The sequence below is a fragment of the Taudactylus pleione genome, unplaced genomic scaffold, assembly GCF_031769625.1.
Source record: "Taudactylus pleione unplaced genomic scaffold, aTauple2 ptg000241l, whole genome shotgun sequence".
Lineage (NCBI taxonomy): Eukaryota > Metazoa > Chordata > Amphibia > Anura > Myobatrachidae > Taudactylus > Taudactylus pleione.
Window position 1 is genome coordinate 1467857 of NW_028284643.1, and position 21955 is coordinate 1489811.

At 48.4% G+C, this 21955-nt stretch overlaps 1 protein-coding gene across 5 annotated transcripts in view; it reads left to right on the plus strand.

Moving 5' to 3' along the window:
* Positions 1 to 21955, plus strand: part of ARHGEF17 (Rho guanine nucleotide exchange factor 17) — a 284958-nt gene that overhangs the window by 181348 nt on the left and 81655 nt on the right. The gene's annotated exons all lie outside the window — the stretch shown is intronic.

Sequence of the window (21955 nt, forward strand, 5' to 3'; positions counted from 1 at the left end):
TGTGTTTGAACATGTCATTCAATGTGCTGTGCGCAGTTGTGGAAATGTACTTTTTAAATCTATAGCCTATGCACTTATAAGGAATGTATAAGTTGTTTTGTTTTAGACGGCTGTAACATTTAAGTTAAATGGTTATGAGACATTGTCACCTCCTAGTGATATGATAATTATCCTGATGTAGTGACCAAACCTTCGTTTACAGCACTGTCATTGAAATGCGGGCTAGGAAGGCTCCTGTGTGTCTCTATGGACAATACTCCTGCAAGTTTGGGGAAAGCAAGTTGTTTGTGTTTAGGAAGCTTCTATGTTGTGTAAGAACTTAGAAGGTGATAAGACTCAGAAAGCCAGAACTGGTTTATTCCTAGACATGTGAAAAGACGAATGCAATAGAAATTTGCATTATATTTACCTGGTCAGAAACAGTTTATGCTAACTCAGTTTGTGCTTAGGTACCAAATGTTTTTGGGTGGTATCAAGGAAATTGATTTAATTTCTGTGAAATGTAAGACGTATTTATTTATGTTTTGTGAGATAGCCTGATTGGCTAAGAGGAACCCGGGGCGGACTTACCCCTGTACTAATGTGTAGTGGAGCAGAACTGCTGTAAGATTTCTTGTATGCTGATATTCCCCTTCAATCAGAAGGGAGGGTCTTTTTTAAGACTTTGAGCAATAAACACCTTTTGCCTTTACTTCAACTGCATCTATACCCTGCGACCAACAGAATTGCGCCAAACGCTATTCCGTTCTCCTACTGTTCTGGGTTGAGTCAGACGTCTCCAAAACTCAAGCCCTCTGCCGGCTACCGTGCAGACCTGGTCCATTGCGAGGGATCAGGTGGGAACAGCCGACACCAAACAGGAGGTGTGTCCGCAGTTAGTCGAAGCATATGCAGCAGAGCGGTTCCAGGCGCCGGCAGTAGGAGCCTGAGTGTAACTAGAATCGGTTCCAAACGCCGATGGTAGAGTTTGGTGGTGGCAGCATAGTTACGCCCACGGCACAGTGGGTGGAGTCAGTGACAGGCGGTCACTGACGGTAACCCTGAATCCCTGATACCTTAAGGTCAAGTGGGGATCGAAACCCCAATCTGTGATCGGGAGTCCAGGCTGGAAGCCATCCGGTCACAGGGGCATAACATACTGTATTTCGTATTTGTATTTCTTGGTGCCCCCAGTACACAGGTGCTTGGGGTTGTGTAGAATTTGTACTTCTCTGTAACATTTCATAGGAGACCTTGAGGTTAAAATAAAGGGATTATTAAGAATGTAATCGCTGCTGGTAACCTCTTCTGTGTATTAGGCAAAGTGCAAACAAACCTGTGATTTCAACAGCAATAGGGCTCTGCGCCATGCTTGCCGACAATTAGCTCCCTCCTTGCGGGAGGGAGCTGTCGGGCTTACAGGGCCGGGGGCGTGATGCGGCCAAAAGGGGCGGGGCCCGGCACATGACGCGGCATTGGGGGCGTGATGGCACGATCGCTTCATCGTGGCTCTGCCCCCTCTTCACAATGCCGTGATTAATGGCATTGTGCAGCCGGGGGCGGAGCCACGATGACGCGATTCAGCGCGAATCGCGTCACCGGCCCCCCTGCTCCCGGGGTTTGTACCTAAAAGCGCGGGGGGGTGCGGGCACATCGCAGGGGGCCGGGAGGATTGCGTGCCTTCCCGGGAGGTCGGGAGCGGCACCCGATTTTCGGGAGGCTCCCGACCAAATGGGGAGGGTAGGCAAGTATGCTCTGCGCCCTTTAATCATAATCACACTGTAATGCCCTATGTGCAAGAGAAATACAGATACGGCACCTCTACCGAATCTTACAAACTAGGGGGGCGACTCTGTTCACCGGGAGTTGAATAACACAGGGAGGGAACTCCCGGAGCTATTAAATTCACCACAATGTTTATTTAGACGCCAAGCAGTTAAGTCGGAGAATACCGCTTCTCGCGACTTAACCTGGGCGTTTAGTCGCAAGAATCGCCATTCTCCGGCTAAAGTGCTGGCCGCAATAAGCCGGAAATCAGGAAATCAGGAAGGTACGAGAAGAAATCATTAGTCAAGCTTAACAGCTCGCGGAATTGAAACGCCCCCTAGGTGATCTATGGGATGAATGTATACACATATACACACGCAGTGTGTGTGTGTATCCCTTATATTAACACAGACAAACACAGTGAAAATGAAAAACCACACTGACTTTGTGAGAAAATTCTACCTTGCAGCTACCAGATCGGTATTACACACTTTTTCTAACTTATTAAATATAAGCAGCTCTATCCAAATATCTGACATCTATCGCGTGTATGAGCGCAATCTTTCCACATCACTGCCCAAGAAGCCAGTCATATCTGTTGCCGTGATTCACAGTTAGAGATAATCCCCAAAAATGTTGATATCAGATCTATAATATCGATATTATAAACAAATGTTTGTTTCCGAGCAGCAGGAAACCACAAGCGTATATTTATGACAATCTGTTTAAATGAAATATACTACTGCATATTTTGTTACTATATGTTATTTTTCTCTCTCTATAGAATAAAATTTGAACATGGAAAATGAGAGTAAGAGTTTGTTGTGACACATCTGGTATCAGGAGACAGATAATTAAGGGCCTGATTTAGCAAGGAACGCACGGGTGCAGACGCACGCACCCGGCCGCTGCGAGAATATGCTAATGAATGCATACGCACGGCAATCGCAGCAGAATAAGCAGACGCCCAACACTACATAATACCACCCACTTCCCTTTACTTGCATCCTCTATACCTGGCAAGACAGCGGAAACATCGGTAACATCGAGAACCATCGGACCCATACGCACAATAGTGGTTGACCTGACCCTCCCGCAGATATAGCGAGACTTCCTGTATGAAACTAGACCTCAGGCTGCGTCCGCCGCCGCAAGGGCTTAATTATGCACGCCCCTGAAATGACGTACCAACGCACAGGCACACCTGCGTTTGCCCGACCATCACCACCCTCAAACGGCACTTCCGGTCAATCACTGTGCTCTGGGTCTGCGTAGCCTCTGCAAACGCAGTTCCCATCGCAATTGCTAGTTCGGTCAATGCGAATTAATCAACCGATTTGCGTACGTCTGCATCCGTGCGTTCCTTGCTGAATCAGGCCCTTAGTTGCTTATACACACGCAATTGGCCGATTGTTGCGTACTGCGCATGCATATGCATACCAGGGGGCATGCGCGAACCAGTCTTTGTAATTGGGATTGCGATCGCAGTGGCAACGCAGACCTATCACAGAGTGATTGACAGGAAGTGCCGTTTGTGTGCGGTGCTGGGGGGTGGTCGGGCAGACGCAGGCGTGCCAGTGCGTTTCAACGGCGTTGCAGGGGCGTGCATTAATTATCCACTGCGATACTAGATGCAGCCTGAGGTCTCATAGCATGCGCTGAAGTTAGCAATTCCTGAGTGAGGTCCGGGCCTGCCGTATCTGTGTGTATGGGTCCGATAGTACTTGATTGTACCGATGTTTTCGCAGTCTTGGTAACCATTATGGATGTGCGAGTAAGGTAAAGTGGGCGTCCTTATGTAGTGCTGCGATGGCATTGCGATCATAATAGATTAGCTTCCAAACGTACTGAACTGCGTGTGTACGCCGGTGTGGATTAACAGATAGACAGTAAATAGGTAGACAATGTCTAGATAGACACCAGATGTTAGACAGTCACTAAGTCGACAGGGACAAAAGGTCGACACGCAAAATGTCGACATGTACAAATGGTCGACACATGATGTTTAAAAAAAAAAAAAGTTTTTTTTTTTAGCCCTAATCTTCACCCTGACCCTAACCGTCCCTTCTAGTGCCTAACCCTAACCCTCCGGTAAATGCCTAGCCCTAACAAACAAAAAAATGTGTTGACCATTTTAATGTTGACCTTTTGATCCCATTGACCATTTGTACCTGTCAACTTTCTTAGATGTTGACCTTTTGCTCCTGTCGACCAATTGACTGTCTAACATAGCGGTGGGGAATGAGCGGCCCCCCAGATGTTGTAAAACTAAACATCCCAGCATGCCCTGCCACAGTTTTGCTATTTGGCCTTGCTAAAAATGTTGCAGTGCATGCTGGGAATTGTAGTTCAAGAACAGCTGGATGGCCGCTTATTGCCCATCCCTGGTCTAACACCCCTGGTCTAACATCTGGTGTCTATCTAGACATTGTCTACCTTTTTACTGTCTATCTATAGTCCAGTGTTCACTCTAGCTCTGGCGGCAGGCCATGAAAAGGGGGCGTGTCTATAAGACGCGTCCCCTTTTCATCATACTTGGGGGCGTGCCCGGCACTTACGGAAACACGCCGGGCTGCCCCCAAGCGCTGCAGACAGGGAGAATAGATGCCGGGCGCATGTGCCCGGCCTCTATTCTCCGGCGGTGACCGGGTCACCGCACATTCCTCCACCCGCGGGACTCTGCGTCCCGCGAGTGAAGACGGCACCCACAGGCTGTGAGGGCAGGGCACTTTCTGCCCTCCTTCTGGAGGGCAGGGTGCTTTTTGCCCTCCAGAAGGAGGGCAGCCTAGTGGGAACGCTTATAGTCCGGCACCCTCCGTATGCTATATTGCGATCCGTGGTGAATCAGGCCCTATGTATGTAGACACCGCAATTCTATCTCTCTGGTTTGATACCTGGAAGGTATTAATTTATTACAATTTATATTTGCCTAAGTACTCATGGAGATTGTAATCGTCCCTAGGGTGTATATCAGTGGCAGGCTGGGCCGGGGGGGCAGGGTGCCATGTGCCCCCCGGGCCACAGCGTCATGCGGGCCACGGGCCAGTGCAGTCTGTGTCACTGTGACACAGACTGCACCGCGTGAGTAGCGCTGACCGGACTCCGTCCGGTCAGCGCTACACAGCACAAACACACAGCCGCCGGAGCAGGCAACTGCGTGTTTGCTGTAATCAGCAGCCGCTGAGTCTGTCAGACTCTCATCGGCTGCCGCTGCTCCCACTGCGGGAGCCATCTTCCAGCTCCCGCAGTGGGTAATGGGAGAGCCGTCGTCATGACGACGTCTCTCCCATAATGCAAAGCGGCCAGAGGAGCCGGTGGAAGCGTCGGGACCAGGAGCGGGAGTTTCAGGTAAGTGTTTTTTTTGTTTTTTTTTATTAATTAAGTCTCTCTCTGTACTGGGGGGGCTACTGGGGGCACTACCAAGGGGGGGGATTACTATGGGGGCACTACCAGGGGGGCATTACTATGGGGGCACTACCTGGGGGGGATTACTATGGGGGCACTACCAGGGGGGGATTTCTATGGTGGCACTACCAGGGGGGGATTACTACTGGGTCACTACCAGGGGGGACTACTACTACTGGGGGCACTACAAGGGGGGGGCTACTACTACTGGGGGAACTACAAGGGGGGACTACTACTACTACTGGGGGCACTACAAGGGTAGGGGACTACTACTAGGGGCACTGCATAGGGGGGAGGGGACTACTACTAGGGGCACTACATAGGGGGAGGGGACTACTACTGGGGGCACTGCGAGGGACCACTGCTGGGGGCTCTATATAAAGGGCAATACTGGGGGTACTGCATAGAGGGGAGACTACAACTGGAGCCACTATTTAAGGGACATTGCATAAGGGTTACCACTATTGGGTGGACTGCTACTGGGGGCACTGCATAGGGGGTACCACTATTGGGGGCACTATATAAGGGGCTTACTACTGGGGGCACAAGGGGCACTGAACAGGGGGGACCACTACTGGGGGGGCACAAGGGGCACTGCATAGGGTGGATCACTACTGGGGGCACTACTGGAGGCCTGCATAAGGGTGTTATCTCCTGTGGCACACGGGGGCACTGCATATGGGCACTACGACAGGGGGCTGCCCCTAATCTTTATTTTTACCTTACATTAATCCCATATGGACCCGCCTCCTCCCTGAAACACTTGAGGGGGGCGGCGCTATAGCACTCACGTTCTTCGGGCACCCTGGCTACACGCTACTCCTCTGCCATGGCCACCTGCATGCATTTGCCCCCCAGGCTAAAAGTTGCCAGCCAGCCCCTGGTGTATATAATTATGAAAACTTTGTTTCTGTGATCCTGCATTGTCGAGGCGCATAGAGGTGATCTCACTTATATCGCTTTAGGCACCGGGGCTGATATTTGTTATATTAAGGGATTACTAAGAAATTTTCGCATCCATTGATTGGACATATATTTTATTTTTAAATGTAAATAAATTTTCCTTGTCTTATAGTATATCTATTAGTCCTCTATGGTTGCCTATTAAAAGCTAAATTTTATAGTTTCATATTCCACCATGCCGCCATGAACAACAGAAATGCTCACCGCACACAGCCACCCTCGTCTGAAGGATAATCCCAGCTGCCTTCTACACCTCAACCCCACCCAACCTGCACTCCCCCTTTACCCAGAGTCCACCAAGCAGTAAGTGAGATGCTGGGTAAGAGGGGCAGAGGGTTCATGATTAGCTGCTGCTTACCTCCTGTGATCAGGTTCTGTTCATCAACCCACCCCCCAGACTCGCCCTCTCAGCCTTCTCATGACTACCTCATAATGCCATCTAGCTTTAAAAAATGTCTGGGGAGAACACTGCCCGTCCTGCACACCAACATGCCCCCGTCCTGCACACCAACATGCCCCCATCCTGCATACCGAAATTGTCCCCTCCTGCACATCGACATGCCCCCGTCCTGCACCCCAACATGCCCCCGTCCTGCACCCCAACATGCCCCCGTCCTGCACCCCAGCATGCCCCCGTCCTGCACCCCAGCATGCCCCCGTCCTGCACCCCAGCATGCCCCCGTCCTGCACCCCAGCATGCCCCCGTCCTGCACCCCAGCATGCCCCCGTCCTGCACCCCAGCATGCCCCTGTCCTGCACAACAATATGTCCCCATCCTGCACATCAATATGCTCTTTTCTGCACACCAACATGCCCCTTCAGTGGTCTCAGGGTCTTTTTGATGGGCGCACTGCCCAGTACTTTTCTCACACCACCCAGCTCCCAGGCTGGAGCGACTTACACTGGCGCATTGAACAACACAAATGCTCACTGCATGGAGCCGCTTCCGGCGGAAGAGGGATCTCGGCCACCATCTCCACCTCACTTCTGCCCAACCTGCTCTGAAGGCAAGCATTGCAGACTCACAGGCTCCCACCTCTCCTGCCCAGAGACCACCAAACAGTAAGTTAGATGACGGTTGGGAGGGGCAGAGGATAGACGATGGGCTGCTGCTTACCTACTGTGGTAGTGTTCTGTCTGCATCTAGAGTACGAGCATCACCCACGCTTTGCCCGTGCCTATGGACTACAATGGTGTTCACTATCAGTGACAAGCTCTGTAAAGCTAGGCTTTTCGGAACCCTAAATAGAACCCCAAGGGGACTGCTTGTTTGTTCGGAAATGAAGGGACCACTGAAGACTTTAACAAATTGGCCGCAAACAGTATTTGTGTAATATACCTCATTTATACACCTTTTTATCAGGTCTATTTACTAATAGAGAAACATTGGAAATTTAAGGTCAATATTTGGCGAAGCTAGAAATCAAAAAATTCCGCCTTTTGCGCTCGGCCATCGTAAAATTGTATAATATAATGTTCATTCATTCTGCCACGATGACGGTGCTTCCTACCATGCTGTGTATTTAGGGCCTGATTCAGACCTGGGCACAAGTAAAACATGTTTTACTTATGCGCATGCCTCCCAAAGGTCACAGCCGGCGGGTGGAGATCGCATCAACACTGAGATCCAGCCAGATTCGTTAGGCTTTCCTGGTCGGTAATGGGAGGGGGGTGGGTTTCGAGCTGGTGGGCTAGTCGGGGGTGTTCCGGTTTCTGGGACCGTGCCGGAAGACGCAGTTTCTCTGACCCCGTCGGCTAAATTCTGACGCACATTCTGTGCAACCATAGTGTTGATCAGAAGCACCTGTGTGCGCACCAAAGCTGCACCCAGCGACCGTTTCCATAGACAGCCCATCGGCTGCAGCATCAGTATAATTTCACAGTAGCGGCCGCGTCAAAAGTCGCAGCTGCTACTGCTTAGCTCCCACCTCTGAGTCGGCATTTAGTCTTTCCTGGAATCGGTTTCCATTTGTGACCAGATACTGGGGATGTTTGAGCCTGAGCCATGAAGTAAGTTAAATGGACAGATAAGGACGTTTCACTTACAGCACCTGTACTCTCATCTCAGCCTAGGGTCCAGATTCAATTAGCCGCGTGTTTTTAGGCGATACTTTTTCCCTGCGCTCTCCCGCTTATCACCGTATTTAATTTCAAAAGCCGCGAAAAGTGGAGCCGCAATGTTTTCGCCGTCTTCGCCTGGTTTTAGGCAATACTTTTTCCCTGCGCGCTCCTGCTTATCTCCGTATTTAATTCCAAATGATGCGAAAAGGCAAACGTGCAAAATTGGCGACTAGCGAAACTGCCGAAAAGTGCCTGAGATTTTGGGGGAATCAGTCTATATCCCAGAAAAAGTTGCACTAACATTAGAAATCAATATAGAAGTGTCCTAATAGCCCTAATAAATGTGTTTTGTGTTCTTGAAGGGTCAGAATTGGCTGTTATATGCTTATATGCATACGTGCTGAAAAATTATAGAAAGCTATTTCTTTTGTGAAAAATAAGTACCGAGGTCAAATTTGGGGTACATGAAAATGGGTAATAGCATATTTTGATGTCTCTAAAGTGAAGATTTAAACAATAAAAAATAAAACACCTGGTGCAGTATTGTGCAATCCCAAAAACAACTGCCCCATCTATATAGACCACCAAAGTACCAGGCCCCCCACTTTTTTTCACATTTTCCATAATTTTTTACATTTTCGGGGTCTTCTAAAAAGTTTGTAAAAGTTTTTTTTTGACTGATTAGTCATTAAGGGGGGGGGGTGTCCAAAGGGTTCTGGGCCAAATCCCCACATTTGCACCCCAAAATAGAGATTTTGCGCTGCCAATTCACCTGCCTATACATGGAGAAAACTTTTTGCCTTTTTATATTCCTCTTAGGCGAAAACTCTGGGAATTGAGGGCCCGATTCAGACCCGCTCGCTAGGCGGTGTTCTCATGCAGCCATCCGATTTTTGCAATCTGCACTTGCATACTCATCGCAGTGCACGTGCGCAAACCAGTGCGAGCGATCGGGAAGCGTACACTCGCTGCACATAGACTGCCCAGCAGACTAAGTGACAGGAGAAGCCGTTTGTGGGTGGTGACAGGCTGGCCACTACAAACGGGGGAGTGGAGGTGTGAACGCAGGCGTGCGTCTTAACGCCGTTTCAGAGGCGTGCATAATTAACAGGCAGCGTCATAGTACACGTCACCTGGTTGTATTTTACACTGAAGCACTCGCAGTGCTTGCGGTAGGGTATGGTCAACCACTAGCGCTGCTTTCGCTTCCGATGGTACTCGATGTACTGATGGTTGCATACGCTTCCTGGAGATGACGTGCGCAGGTGGGCGTCTTATGACAGGCTGGTGGCATCTGCATACACGATCGCACACTAAGGTGTAGTGGGCGTGCGATCGCTCGCCTTGCTGAAATTTTGCATACGCATCTAGCGAGCGGTTCTGAATCAGGTCCTGAATACGTAGATAAGTTAAAAACTGGCAAAGTCCAAATCGGCAAAACTTTTTCGCCAAACCGGGCTTTTCGCCTCTAATTGAATGCAGCCCTTAGTCTGCTGTCCGTCGCCCCTTGTTATAATATGCGCTGGAAAGACGGTGAGAATGAAACGTAATCTGCGCTTTATATGCGTTCCAATGAGCCGTTTTTATGTGTTGCTTTTACCATGAGAAAATCGTGGCACCGCGTTCTAAAAATGCAAACTTTAATGAAGCTTACGTCCCTATTAACACTTACATGACCTATTGCTAACGTGCTTTTTATGCATTTCTTAACATGGGAAAAAACACAGCAAGTAAACGTGATACTATAACTGTCGGTAGTTCCAGGAATTTCCCGGAGGTTATGTCCATGGAGACGTTTAGTTTCCCTCTGTCTGTAACATCCCTGTAATACGTGTTGCATCTATCACGCTCTGTCTGTCGGGAAGACAGGTTCAGTTTGTACAGTGTAGGGATTTGGGGTGTTCTGTTCCCAGAGAAGCACAGTGTACCCTGGGAGCAGCTAAGACAGGACAATGCGCAGGTCCTCTGGGGGACGTCTACCCGACGTACAATATCCTGTGGACAACATGTTCCTGGTACATCGGACAGATCAATCTCTGCTGGCAGTAATGAGGCAGAAATCACTGAGAGTGTTAGGAGAAAGCCTTTGAATTTTGCCGTGGAAACCTACGCTATAAATAAACGCAGAATGTTTTATATTCAATAGCGCATTATACTCTCCCTAATCTTAATAACTGCATTTACCCTGCAGAAAGTGTGAAGCATTGTATTACAAGAATGGATTACATTATGAAATGAAGATGATTGTAATCAACCTTTTTTTATTTGCATTAATTAAACACCGTCATTATTCAGCCTCTTCCTACCACTAATGTTTACCATGATGTTTTTGCAACCCTTTGTATGTGGCTACACTGGGCCGCATGCCAGGTAAAGCTCCTATCAAAATCAATAGGGTCCATTATCAGGTATGGTGGCCATATTCCCACCTCTGCGAGGGGCCACAATGATGCCCGGAGTGATCCACTCTCTGGGCCCGCTCAATTAGCTCTTGTCCTATTTGTACACTCACATCAGTGATCTCATTTCTCCGATCTCAGGGCCTGATTCAGAGCCGGACGCTCTGACAAGAGCGCTCGCTCTGAATCAGGGCCCTCCTACCTAAAAATGGAGCGGCCTCCTGGCCGCTCGCATAGCTGTGGGTGACCACCCACAGCTTATGCAAGCGGCCAAAAAGATGGTCGCGATGGTCATGACCATCGCGACCATCGGGCTTGCGACGAGACCCTGCGGTAGGGTCTCGCTTCCGCAAGCCCAGGAGTGATTTTGGCTCGACCCAGACGGTAGGCGTTCCCATGGGAACGCCTCCGTCTGGCAACCACGCCCCCGGCACGCCCACTAAAGGGGGCGTGCTGTCAGTCACCATCGACAGCACGCCCCCTTTAGTGCGAGACCCATAACGACGGCTTGGCCATCGGTATTCGGGTCTCGCGCACGCGCACGACGGAGCTCCCTCCGTCGTGCGCATGCGCATTGGGGTACCATCGACCCGCTTGCGAGCGTCCTGCACTCGCGAGCGGGTCTGAATGAGACGCTCAGGCTGAACGGTGGGGTCCTGCGCTGGACTGAACTAGGGATGGCCATTGACCGTCGATAGCCATCATTGATGGCTAACTGTTGATGGCTGATGGTCTTGCCATCGATGGCGGAGAGCCAATGGTTCTCTTCCATCGATGGACTATTGGGAGTCGATGGATTTTTTTTTTTCTTGACGGTACGGAGCTTAGCCCCAACCTCCGGCGGCAGCTAAGTCCCAGCCTCGCGCCACCAGCAGCGGTGGCCATCGAGGGGTGCAAACCATCAATGGTTCACCATAGATGGTTTGTGTGACATCGATGGTAATGACCGGTGGACCCACTGTTGGTAAACATTTGCATTTCTTGCAAAAGCAAGGAAGGCCAATGGCCTGATCCAGCTCGAAGGTCTGGCAAAACAGCTCCGCCTCCTGGCGCTCTGTTCGGCTGGCATGCAGATAGAAACGGGGCATACCGTGAGGCTAAGCCACGTGACTTGCAACACTCCCCTTGTTCGCGCACACAAGGAATGCCGGGGCTGAATTACAGCCCCAGTTCATCCCTAGATTGGGGACCTAGTAGATCAAATTATGAACGTGTTGAGCATTATTTTTTTGGAGAGGCTAAGTGGTGCCCTCTTCTGCCTGTGACCATGTATTTTGGTAAGAAGGACCTAGGGAGCTTATTTTGACACGCTCGCTAGGATGCGATCACTCGTAGCTGGCCGATATTTGCAATCTGCGCATGCGTATGTATCGCAATGCGCATGCGCGAACCACTGTGACAGATTGGGAAGCGCTCGCTCGCCCAGCATAGACAGCCCAGCTGAATGAGTGACAGGAGAGGCCATTTGTGGGTGGTAACAGGGGCAGGCCACTAGAAACGGGGGAGTGGAGGTACGAACGTAGGCGTGTCTGTGTGTTTCAACGCTGTTTCAGAGGCGTGCATAATTAACAGGCAGCGTCATTGTACACGTCACCTGGTTGTATTTCACACTAAAGTGATCGCAGTGCTTGCGGCAAGGTATAGTCAACCTCAATCGCTGCGAGCGCATCCGATGGTGCCCGATGTACTGATGTTTTCATGCACTTCCAGGAGATGACGTGCGCAAGTGGGCGTCTTATGAATGGCTGGTGGGCATCTGCATACACAAAGTGATCGCTCGCCAAGACATAGTGGGCGTGCTAATGCCTTGCCGTACGATCGCCTGCCTTGCTGGGCGTGCGTTAGATTTGCATACGCTGGGAGCGACCGATCGCATCTAGCGAGTGGGTCTGAATGAGCTCCAAGGTTCATAGAAGGGACCCCTTTCCTAATAAAAGGTGACTTGTGACCGGCAGAGACTCCCACAGGAGTCTGGGTAACAGGATAACAAGCTGAGGATGAAAGCCGAAATCTGTGCTGAGAAGCAGCCATTTCTTTCCCATGTATTTATGTTTTATGTGTGAATTATCGGCTTGCTGCAGGGAACATAACGGTCACTTCCCAATGTCCATGGAAATACTGCTCCTACTCCTAGGTCGGCAGTGATCGGCACATTGCAGTTTCCGGCCATACGCTAACACCCATTTAAAGCCGACAGCCGTGTAGTGTTATTATTACAGTCGGTTCAAACGCCAGATCAGTAAATTTACTAACAGCCAGTAAAAAATAGGCTGTAGGGGGATAAGTATAAATAACGTCCTTGTAAAGCAAATATAGGGCCTGATTCAGAGCCACTCGTAAGCGGCAGTTCGTTCGCTCCGAGCGATGTTTGCCCAACTGCGCATGCGGACGAATTTGCCCAACTGCGCATGCGATACGCATGCGCGAACCAGTCAGTGCGGCCGAAATTCATGTGCTCGCAAAATAGCGAATGCCTGATAATTTGAGTGACAGGAGGAGGCGTATGTGGGTGGTAACGGGGGAAGGTGCTTGAAAACGGGGAGTGGAGATCAGAACGCAGGCGTGCTTAAAGGTCAAAACGGGCGTTTTATGGGTGTGCATAATTAATACAGCAGCGTCATTGACCACGTCACTGGGTTATTTTATAGCCAGAACTGCTCGCAAAATTGTGGTAGCAAAAACCAACCCCAAGAATAGCGAGCAGCTCATACGCTGTTCGATGTACTCGATTAATCTAATAAATAGCGGACATGACGTAGGATGCGAGCGGCCAGGGGGCGTAGTTTCCCAAAAAACGACCGCAAGTTTTGTTCGCTCGTTCAGACCTAGAGGCGTCAACAGACCGCAAACAGCGAACGGTTCATTTGAATAGCCACCCCTATTTTATGGACTAGCGAGCGCTAATTGCGTCCGGCTCTGAATCAGGCCCATAAATTGTTCCTAATTTCATGCACACAAGTACGGCCCATTATATTATTCATCACATGATCACGGCGATCGGTGCACACTTACTGTAATTAAACGAAGGTCTGATTATTGGATGAATGGGACACCCTGAAACTCCATCCCTGTGATGCTCTGAGTTCCCACTATAGAAAAAAATTATAAAAACCTTGCTGGGACTTGTAGTTCCACAGCTGGTGGATATCACAACCTGCATCTGATGCTTAAAGAACAGTGGGCCTGATTCAGACCCGGTCGCGAGCGCTAAGCGCTCGCAACCGGGTCGATGTTTGCCCACTGGGCATGCACACGACGGAGCCGCCTCCGTCGTGCGCATGCGCAAGACCCGGCTAGCGACGGGTGCTCCGTCGCTCCGGGTCTCGCACCAAAGGTGGCGAGCTGTCAATGGTAATTGACAGCTCGCCCCGTTTGGTAGGCAGGCAGGGGGGGTGGCTGGCCAAACGGGGGCCATTTGGGGGCGGCCCCACTGACATCACCAGTGATGTCAGTGGGAGAGCTTCCGGCTCTATTAGAGCCAGAAGCTCTCTGGGGCTTGTGGCCACGAGACTCTACAACAAGGGTCTCGTCGCAAGCCCGATGGTCTTGAACATCGCGACCATCATCCTGGCCGTTCGCTATAGCTATGGGTGGTCACCCACAGCTATGCAGGCGGCCAGGAGGCCGCACAAAAAAAAAAAACGCCCAGATTCAGAGCTAGCGCTCTTTCAGCGTCCGTCTCTGAATCAGGGCCAGTGTTTTAAATCAGTTCGTATGGTGCAGGTCTGTTCCCCACCCTTATCACTCTTCTTCTGTTTCCCACTGATAGCTCCAGGGTGGTCTTACAGCAGCCCAGAGGTGAGAGCTTAATCCTGGGAACCAGACAACGAGACTTTGGGTGTGGGAGATACAGCCATAGCGGCTATCTACCAATAAAGGCATGCTCTTATTCTAAGAGATATTAAATAAAAAAAACCTTGTGGCCGGAGACCAGCCACACGTAAAATGGCCGCTGCGGCACTGAAGCGGTTAACCCTTATGCTGCGGCGCCATTTTCAAATGGACTTTTAGGCACAGGGCGCCATGTACTACATATATGTATGTAATGTGTTTTAACATGTTATATTCAATGTGCTGTGCACAGTTGTGGAAATGTATTTTTAAATGTACAGTCTATGCACGTATGAGGAATGTATGAGGTATTGTGTTTTAAAAGGTGTACAAATTGCTCTTTAGACATCCTCACATAGGAGTGATATGATGATGGGGGTAAGCTGGACCAGCCTTTTCTTTGAAATGCAAAGTAAGGATTGTCCGTATGTTCCTTGGTGTAACATATCCCAGCAGGTATGGGGAGAAGAGAGTTGTCGTTTTTCCAAATCTCCTATTTTGTGGCACTTTCTAAAAACTGAATGTGTTAAGGCTGGGAGAGCCATGGGCTGGATTAATGGGGGGGGTGACAGGGGAGGTCGTCCCGGGGCCCCCACACACAGAGGGGCCCCCACAACTAGAGCAGGCAGTGGGGGGTTTCTGAGTACCTAGAAACCCACCCTGACTGATCAATTTCCCCTGCTACCGTGGCCGAAGTGGGAGCAGAGCCAATACAGCAAGCACCACCCCCATATTACCCGCAAATCGCGGCATTACGATGCGAGTGGTGGGCCTAATGAAGTGAGCAGCAGCTGCATAAAATGTAAGTGTGTATATGTACTGTTTTATTGTGTATACATGTGTAGGTGTTATTGTATATACAGTATGTGTTAGTGTGTATGTGTTAGTGTGTGTGTATGTATGTGTAGGTGTTATTGTATATACAGTATGTGTTAGTGTGTATGTATGTGTATATATGTTAGTGTGTGTATACTGTGTATATGTGTTATCTATCTATCTATCTATCTATTTATCTATCTATTATCTTACTCTTACTGCTTCAGAGGCAGGGAAAGGCATATTGGCCAGCAGCAGCAGAAGGGGCGGAGCCAAATATCGGGGACGGGGCTTAATCGTGGGCCGTGACAGGCGGCTCCGATTGAAGGAAAAAAGAAAAAAAAGGTTCATCTTGGGGATTGTGGCCAGGGACACTGTGTGGGGGCCCCGGGACGACCGCCCCTGTCGCCCTCCCTATAATCTGGCCCTGTATACAGCTTTACTCATATCTATCTGTCTATCTAATATCCAGGGCCGTAACTAGGGTAGTGCGGCCTGTGCCATGGCACAGGGCACCACAGTGCAGGGGGCGCTTGTTGGGCCTGTAAATTTTCTGTTAATGATCATTCTCACTTGTATCTTCATCTTATTTCATCCGGAGCATCTCCTGGCCTCCTCTATCTCTTCCCCCTGTGTGGCGGGGAGGGGCGGGTAGGCCCCACAAGCCTTATTCCGGCCCTGGGAAAGCCATACTGAATAATGCATAGATACTTATATTTGGAAGGATGAATGTCCTGTGAAATGTTATAGCTACATTTTAGGAGACAGTTATACTGTATCCTAAATCAGGTATAGAATATTGGTGTAGAGTCCTGCACTCCTTATCTTTGTCCTTTTGTATGTATAGTGTCGTGATTGAGGGTGTGTAGGGGTGTTTTTATTATGTCTGTTTAATTATCTAAATCCTTGTGCTGCCTTGAACACTGATGGCCTTTCCTTTACCATCCAGATAATGTTTAATAAAGAGTGTGTGTGTAAATGGCGCACAAAGGAAAGATATGCACTATAGGAAAAAAATGTTAAAGGTATTTATAATTTATATTAACTTTATTGATAGAAAAATAGAACAATAATAATGTTAATTAAAAGAGAGAGCTGTTTCTACTCAAGGACTAAAAGAGCAGTTCTGGTAATAATAGATAGTGTCCTTTAAAAATAAAATGAAAAAAAGAATGCTGTAGGGTACAAGAATGTTGGTGGAGAATGTTGTAGAGAATGGAAGTGGAGAATGTTGAAGAGTAGAGAATGGAGGTGGAGAATGTTGAAGAGTAGAGAATGGAAGTGGAGAATGTTGAAGAGTAGAGAATGGAGGTGGAGAATGCTGATGAAGAGTAAAAAAATAAAATAAAATGAAAAAAAGAATGTTGAAGGTACAGAATGGTAGTGGAGAATGTTGAAGCGTACAGAATGGAGGTGGAGAATGTTGAAGGTACAGAATGGAGGTGGAGAATGTTGAAGGGTACAGAATGGAGGTGGAGAATGTTGAAGGGTACAGAATGGTGGTGGAGAATGTTGAAGGGTACAGAATGGTGGTGGAGAATGTTGAAGGGTACAGAATGGTGGTGGAGCATGTTGAAGGGTACAGAATGGTGGTGGAGAATGTTGAAGGGTACAGAATGGTGGTGGAGAATGTTGAAGGGCACAGAATGGAGGTGGAGAATGTTGAAGGGTACAGAATGGAGGTGGCGAATGTTGAAGGTACAGAATGGAGGTGGAAAATGTTGAAGGGTACAGAATGGAGGTGGAGAATGTTGAAGGGCACAGAATGGAGGTGGAGAATGATGAAGGGTACAGAATGGTGGTGGAGAATGTTGCAGGGTACAGAATGGTGGTGGAGAATGTTGAAGGGTACAGAATGGTGGTGGAGCATGTTGAAGGGTACAGAATGGTGGTGGAGAATGTTGAAGGGTACAGAATGGTGGTGGAGAATGTTGAAGGGCACAGAATGGAGGTGGAGAATGTTGAAGGGTACAGAATGGAGGAGGAGAATGTTGAAGGTACAGAATGGAGGTGGAAAATGTTGAAGGGTACAGAATGGAGGTGGAGAATGTTGAAGGGCACAGAATGGAGGTGGACAATGTTGCAGGGTACAGAATGGTGGTGGAGAATGTTGAAGGGTACAGAATGGTGGTGGAGCATGTTGAAGGGTACAGAATTGTGGTGGAGAATGTTGAAGGGTACAGAATGGTGGTGGAGAATGTTGAAGGGTACAGAATGGAGGTGGAGAATGTTGAAGGTACAGAATGGAGGTGGAGAATGTTGAAGGCTACAGAATGGAGGTGGAGAATGTTGAAGGGCACAGAATGGAGGTGGACAATGTTGCAGGGTACAGAATGGAGGTGGACAATGTTGCAGGGTACAGAATGGTGGTGGAGAATGTTGAAGGGTACAGAATGGTGGTGGAGAATGTTGAAGGGTACAGAATTGTGGTGGAGAATGTTGAAGGGCACAGAATGGAGGTGGAGAATGTTGAAGGGTACAGAATGGAGGTGGCGAATGTTGAAGGTACAGAATGGAGGTGGAAAATGTTGAAGGGTACAGAATGGAGGTGGAGAATGTTGAAGGGCACAGAATGGAGGTGGAGAATGTTGAAGGGCACAGAATGGAGGTGGACAATGTTGCAGGGTACAGAATGGTGGTGGAGAATGTTGAAGGGCACAGAATGGAGGTGGACAATGTTGCAGGGTACAGAATGGAAGTGGGGAATGTTGAAGGGACATAATGGTGGTGGAGAATGTTGAAGGGTACATAATGGTAGTGGAGAATGTTGAAGGGTACAGAATTGCGGTGGAGAATGTTGCAGGGGACAGAATTGCGGTGGAGAATGTTGCAGGGCACAGAATGGAGGTGGAGCATGTTGCAGGGCACAGAATGGAGGTAGAAAATGCTGCTGAAGAGTAAAAAATAAAATAAAATGAAAGAAAGAATGTTGAAGGTACAGAATGGTAGTGGAGAATGTCGTAGGGCACAGAATGGAAGTGGAGAATGTTGAAGGGTACAGAATGGAGGTGGAGAATGTTGAAGGGTACAGAATGGAGGTGGAGAATGTTGAAGGGTACAGAATGGAGGTGGAGAATGTTGAAGGGTACAGAATGGAGGTGGAGAATGTTGAAGGGTACAGAATGGAGGTGGAGAATGTTGAAGGGTACAGAATGGAGGTGGAGAATGTTGAAGGGTACAGAATTGCGGTGGAGAATGTTGAAGGGTACAGAATTGCGGTGGAGCATGTTGAAGGGTACAGAATTGCGGTGGAGAATGTTGCAGGGCACAGAATGGTGGTGGAGAAGGTTGAAGGTTACAGAATGGAGGTAGAGAATGTTGAAGGGTACATAATGGCGGTGGAGAATGTTGAAGGGTACAGAATTGCGGTGGAGAATGTTGCAGGGTACAGAATGGAGGTGGAGAATGTTGAAGGGTACAGAATGGAACTGGAGAATGTTGAAGAGTACATAATGGAGGTGGAGAAGGTTGAAGGGTACAGAATGGAGGTGGAGAATGTTGAAGGGTACAGAATGGAGGTGGAGCATGTTGAAGGGTACAGAATTGCGGTGGAGAATGTTGCAGGGCACAGAATGGAGGTGGAGAATGTTGCAGGGTACAGAATGGAGGTGGAGAATGTTGCAGGGTACAGAATGGAGGTGGAGAATGTTGCATGGTACAGAATGGAGGTGGAGCATGTTGCAGGGTACAGAATGGAGGTGGAGAATGTTGCAGGGCACAGAATGGAGGTGGAGCATGTTGCAGGGTACAGAATGGAGGTGGAGCATGTTGAAGGGTACAGAATGGAGGTGAAAAATGCTGCTGAAGAGTACATAATGGAGGAGAAAGATGTTGTAAGGTACAGGATGAAAGTGGAGAATGTTGCAAAGTTGGAAAGTGTTGGAAGACACAGCATGGAATTGGGAATGTCAGATTACTCTATTTTTTGTTTTTCTTGACAACAATTTGGTTTGTTACTAGGAATTACATTGCACAGTTTATCTTAGAAGAAGTAATGGTTGTTGTTTTTTTTCCAAATCCCTTTTGTTGTGCGGATAAATCATTCATTTTCACCCCCGCTGTCCCCGGAGGCCTCAGTATGACAGAGGATCTCATTTCAGATGACACCTCAATCGGTGGCACAGTTTACACATTGGATAATAAATGATGGCACTGAGAATTGAGCCTCAGAAAGGTTGTGTTTGTCTGGGGATATACGAAAGTTGAGCCAATGATGAAGAACTGTAATCACATTTGTTTTGTTACTATTTCCAGTAATATTAAGGCCCAGTTTTCTATTGACTGGTTATTTTTCCTTGCAGAGGAACAGCCAGATATAATATTAGCTGCTCTAACAGTCACATTCTGACATAAGTAAGATTCTTATGCAGTATCCACACAAACTATGAAACAAACAAATGTTATATAGAATATTTACATTCAAGCGCTGTGCTCTTCAAATCCTCAAGCAAATAAAATTTAATCCAAATTCGCAATGTATATATGAACAAAAAAAAAAAAAAATAGTGCAATACAATTGATTATTGAACACCATTGTATTAAATAATGTATTAGAGCTTCTTCCACCACAGGAAAGTAACCAGAAATTTCCATTTTTCCACTGGCCTCTATAGGCAATCACTAGATGTTCTTAAGCCGTGTACACACTAGACGATATTCATGACCAATATGGACGATAACTATTTTGTTATATCATCCAGTGTGTATGTAGTGAACGATCAACGATGCGCGCTCCCGCGTGTCTTTGCCGACATCCCCAGTCGGCTGAACATGCATCTCAATCTAGGAATATCGTTAACGATGCCATGCAGCATGTTCCCGCTCCCCCCTGTGGCCGACATCACTTACCGATTGTCGGCATCCCCGCCGGGTACCGCCGCGACCAATATCGCTCATCACACACCGTCTAGTGTGTATGAGCCTTTACTAGCTTAAGAAATATAGAGGCATATTACGGTATGAATTATGAATTTATGGCCTGATTCAGATCTGCTCGCAAGCGGGTCGATGGCCGGGCAGTGTGCACGAGCTGCGTGCGAGAAATCACTTGCTCCAGCCCTCGCATCCAAAAGGGGCGGCTGTCGATGTTGATCGACAGCTCGCCCCCTTTGGTAGGCAGGTCGGGGGGGGGGGTGTGACTGGCCAAACGGAGGCGTTCCCCGAAGGTTTGGGGGCGGCCCCACTGACATCACGAGTGATGTCAGTGGTGAGCTTCCGGCTCTATTAGAAACGGAAGACGGAAGTTCACTGGGGCTTGCGGCAGACGAGACCCTACCACAAGGGTCTCGTCGCAAGCCCCAATGGTCGCGACCATCGCCTAACCGCTCGCTAAAGCTGTGGGTAGTCACCCACAGCTTAGCGAGCGGCCAGGAGGCCGGACTGCAAAAAAAAAAACCGCCCTTCAGACCTGCGAGCTGCCTCTGAATCGGGGTCTGCGAGCGGGTCTGAATCAGGGCCTTAGTTGGTGGTAAAAATATCCAGAATATGGAATATCATGCAGAAATAATAATCACAGTGACATATTGTATGACACTTTATAAAACAGTTTAATAATTACACTTACAAAATAAAATGTATCATTTGTTTCACCATCGAAACTTGCACCAGTGCTATGATCAGGGTTTTTGAACCTTTTGGTATTTTCTCCTTCTTTTTGGCTGTAAATTGCTATCATGTGTCCCTATTGTGTATCATTGATTTTCCAAGTGCTGTTATGTTTTATAAGAGTATAACAAGCTACTATGATCAAGGGCACATACCCACTGGTGATTGAATTGTGAATTTGTACATGGCTTGTTTAATAAATCATTGTTCCAAGTGAATCCATACGTCATTGTCTCATTACTGTAGTTTTCTTTTCCCCATTGCTGCTTGTCCAGTTTTTACGTTTGACGCGTTTCAGTGCATCGGAAAACGATGGATATCTGTAAAATGCTAGTAAAAGGACATATCAAACGCCAGTGATTACTTCCCCATAATGCTTGAAAGAACACCCCCTTATGCTGATATGTTTTAACTTGTTTCGTATATGTACGTGTTATTCTGAGTTTAGTAGAAGAGAATGAAGCACCCAATGATTCTGAAATGTTCCACTGAGACTATTAAACATTATGTACAGCAGAGCTTAGTAGGAGGTTTGATCTAGTTCGAGATTAGGAGGCAATAATCTGTATATAAATGAAAAGAACTCTCGTTTTACAAATGGAGTATGATTAATTGTACCATAAACTAATTTGTCAGAAGAAATAAACGATCTCACCCGATAGGATCTTAAACTTCTACCCCTGAAATGTGGCCCAGCTCATGCCTGTCACAAGCCGCCGCACTGCTAATGCTGTGCAAAGCGAACGCCGGGCCAGCGTTCTGGGATTGATCCGTATTGGCTCCTGCGTCCATGCCCTTGGGCTGTGAACGCTGCTCCGATGCCGTTTCACGTGTTTCCGGTTCTGGCACTGTCTCCTGTAATCCAATAGAGTATCCAGCCCTCCTGCTTGTCTTGTATATCTGCCGTTTGTGTCATCTGGGCAGCACGGTTTGCATACCATCTACCTGCCGTTAGTGTCATCCAGGCGGCACGGTCCGCACTCCAGCGGCAGCTGCTTGTGTGAACCCGGCGACACAGGCCACACTCCAGCGTCCTCAGTACGAAAGCCAGCGTACTCGCGCTTGTGTCAACCCGGTGGCACAGGCCGCACTCCAACGTCCTCAGTACATAAGCCAGCGTACTCGCGCTT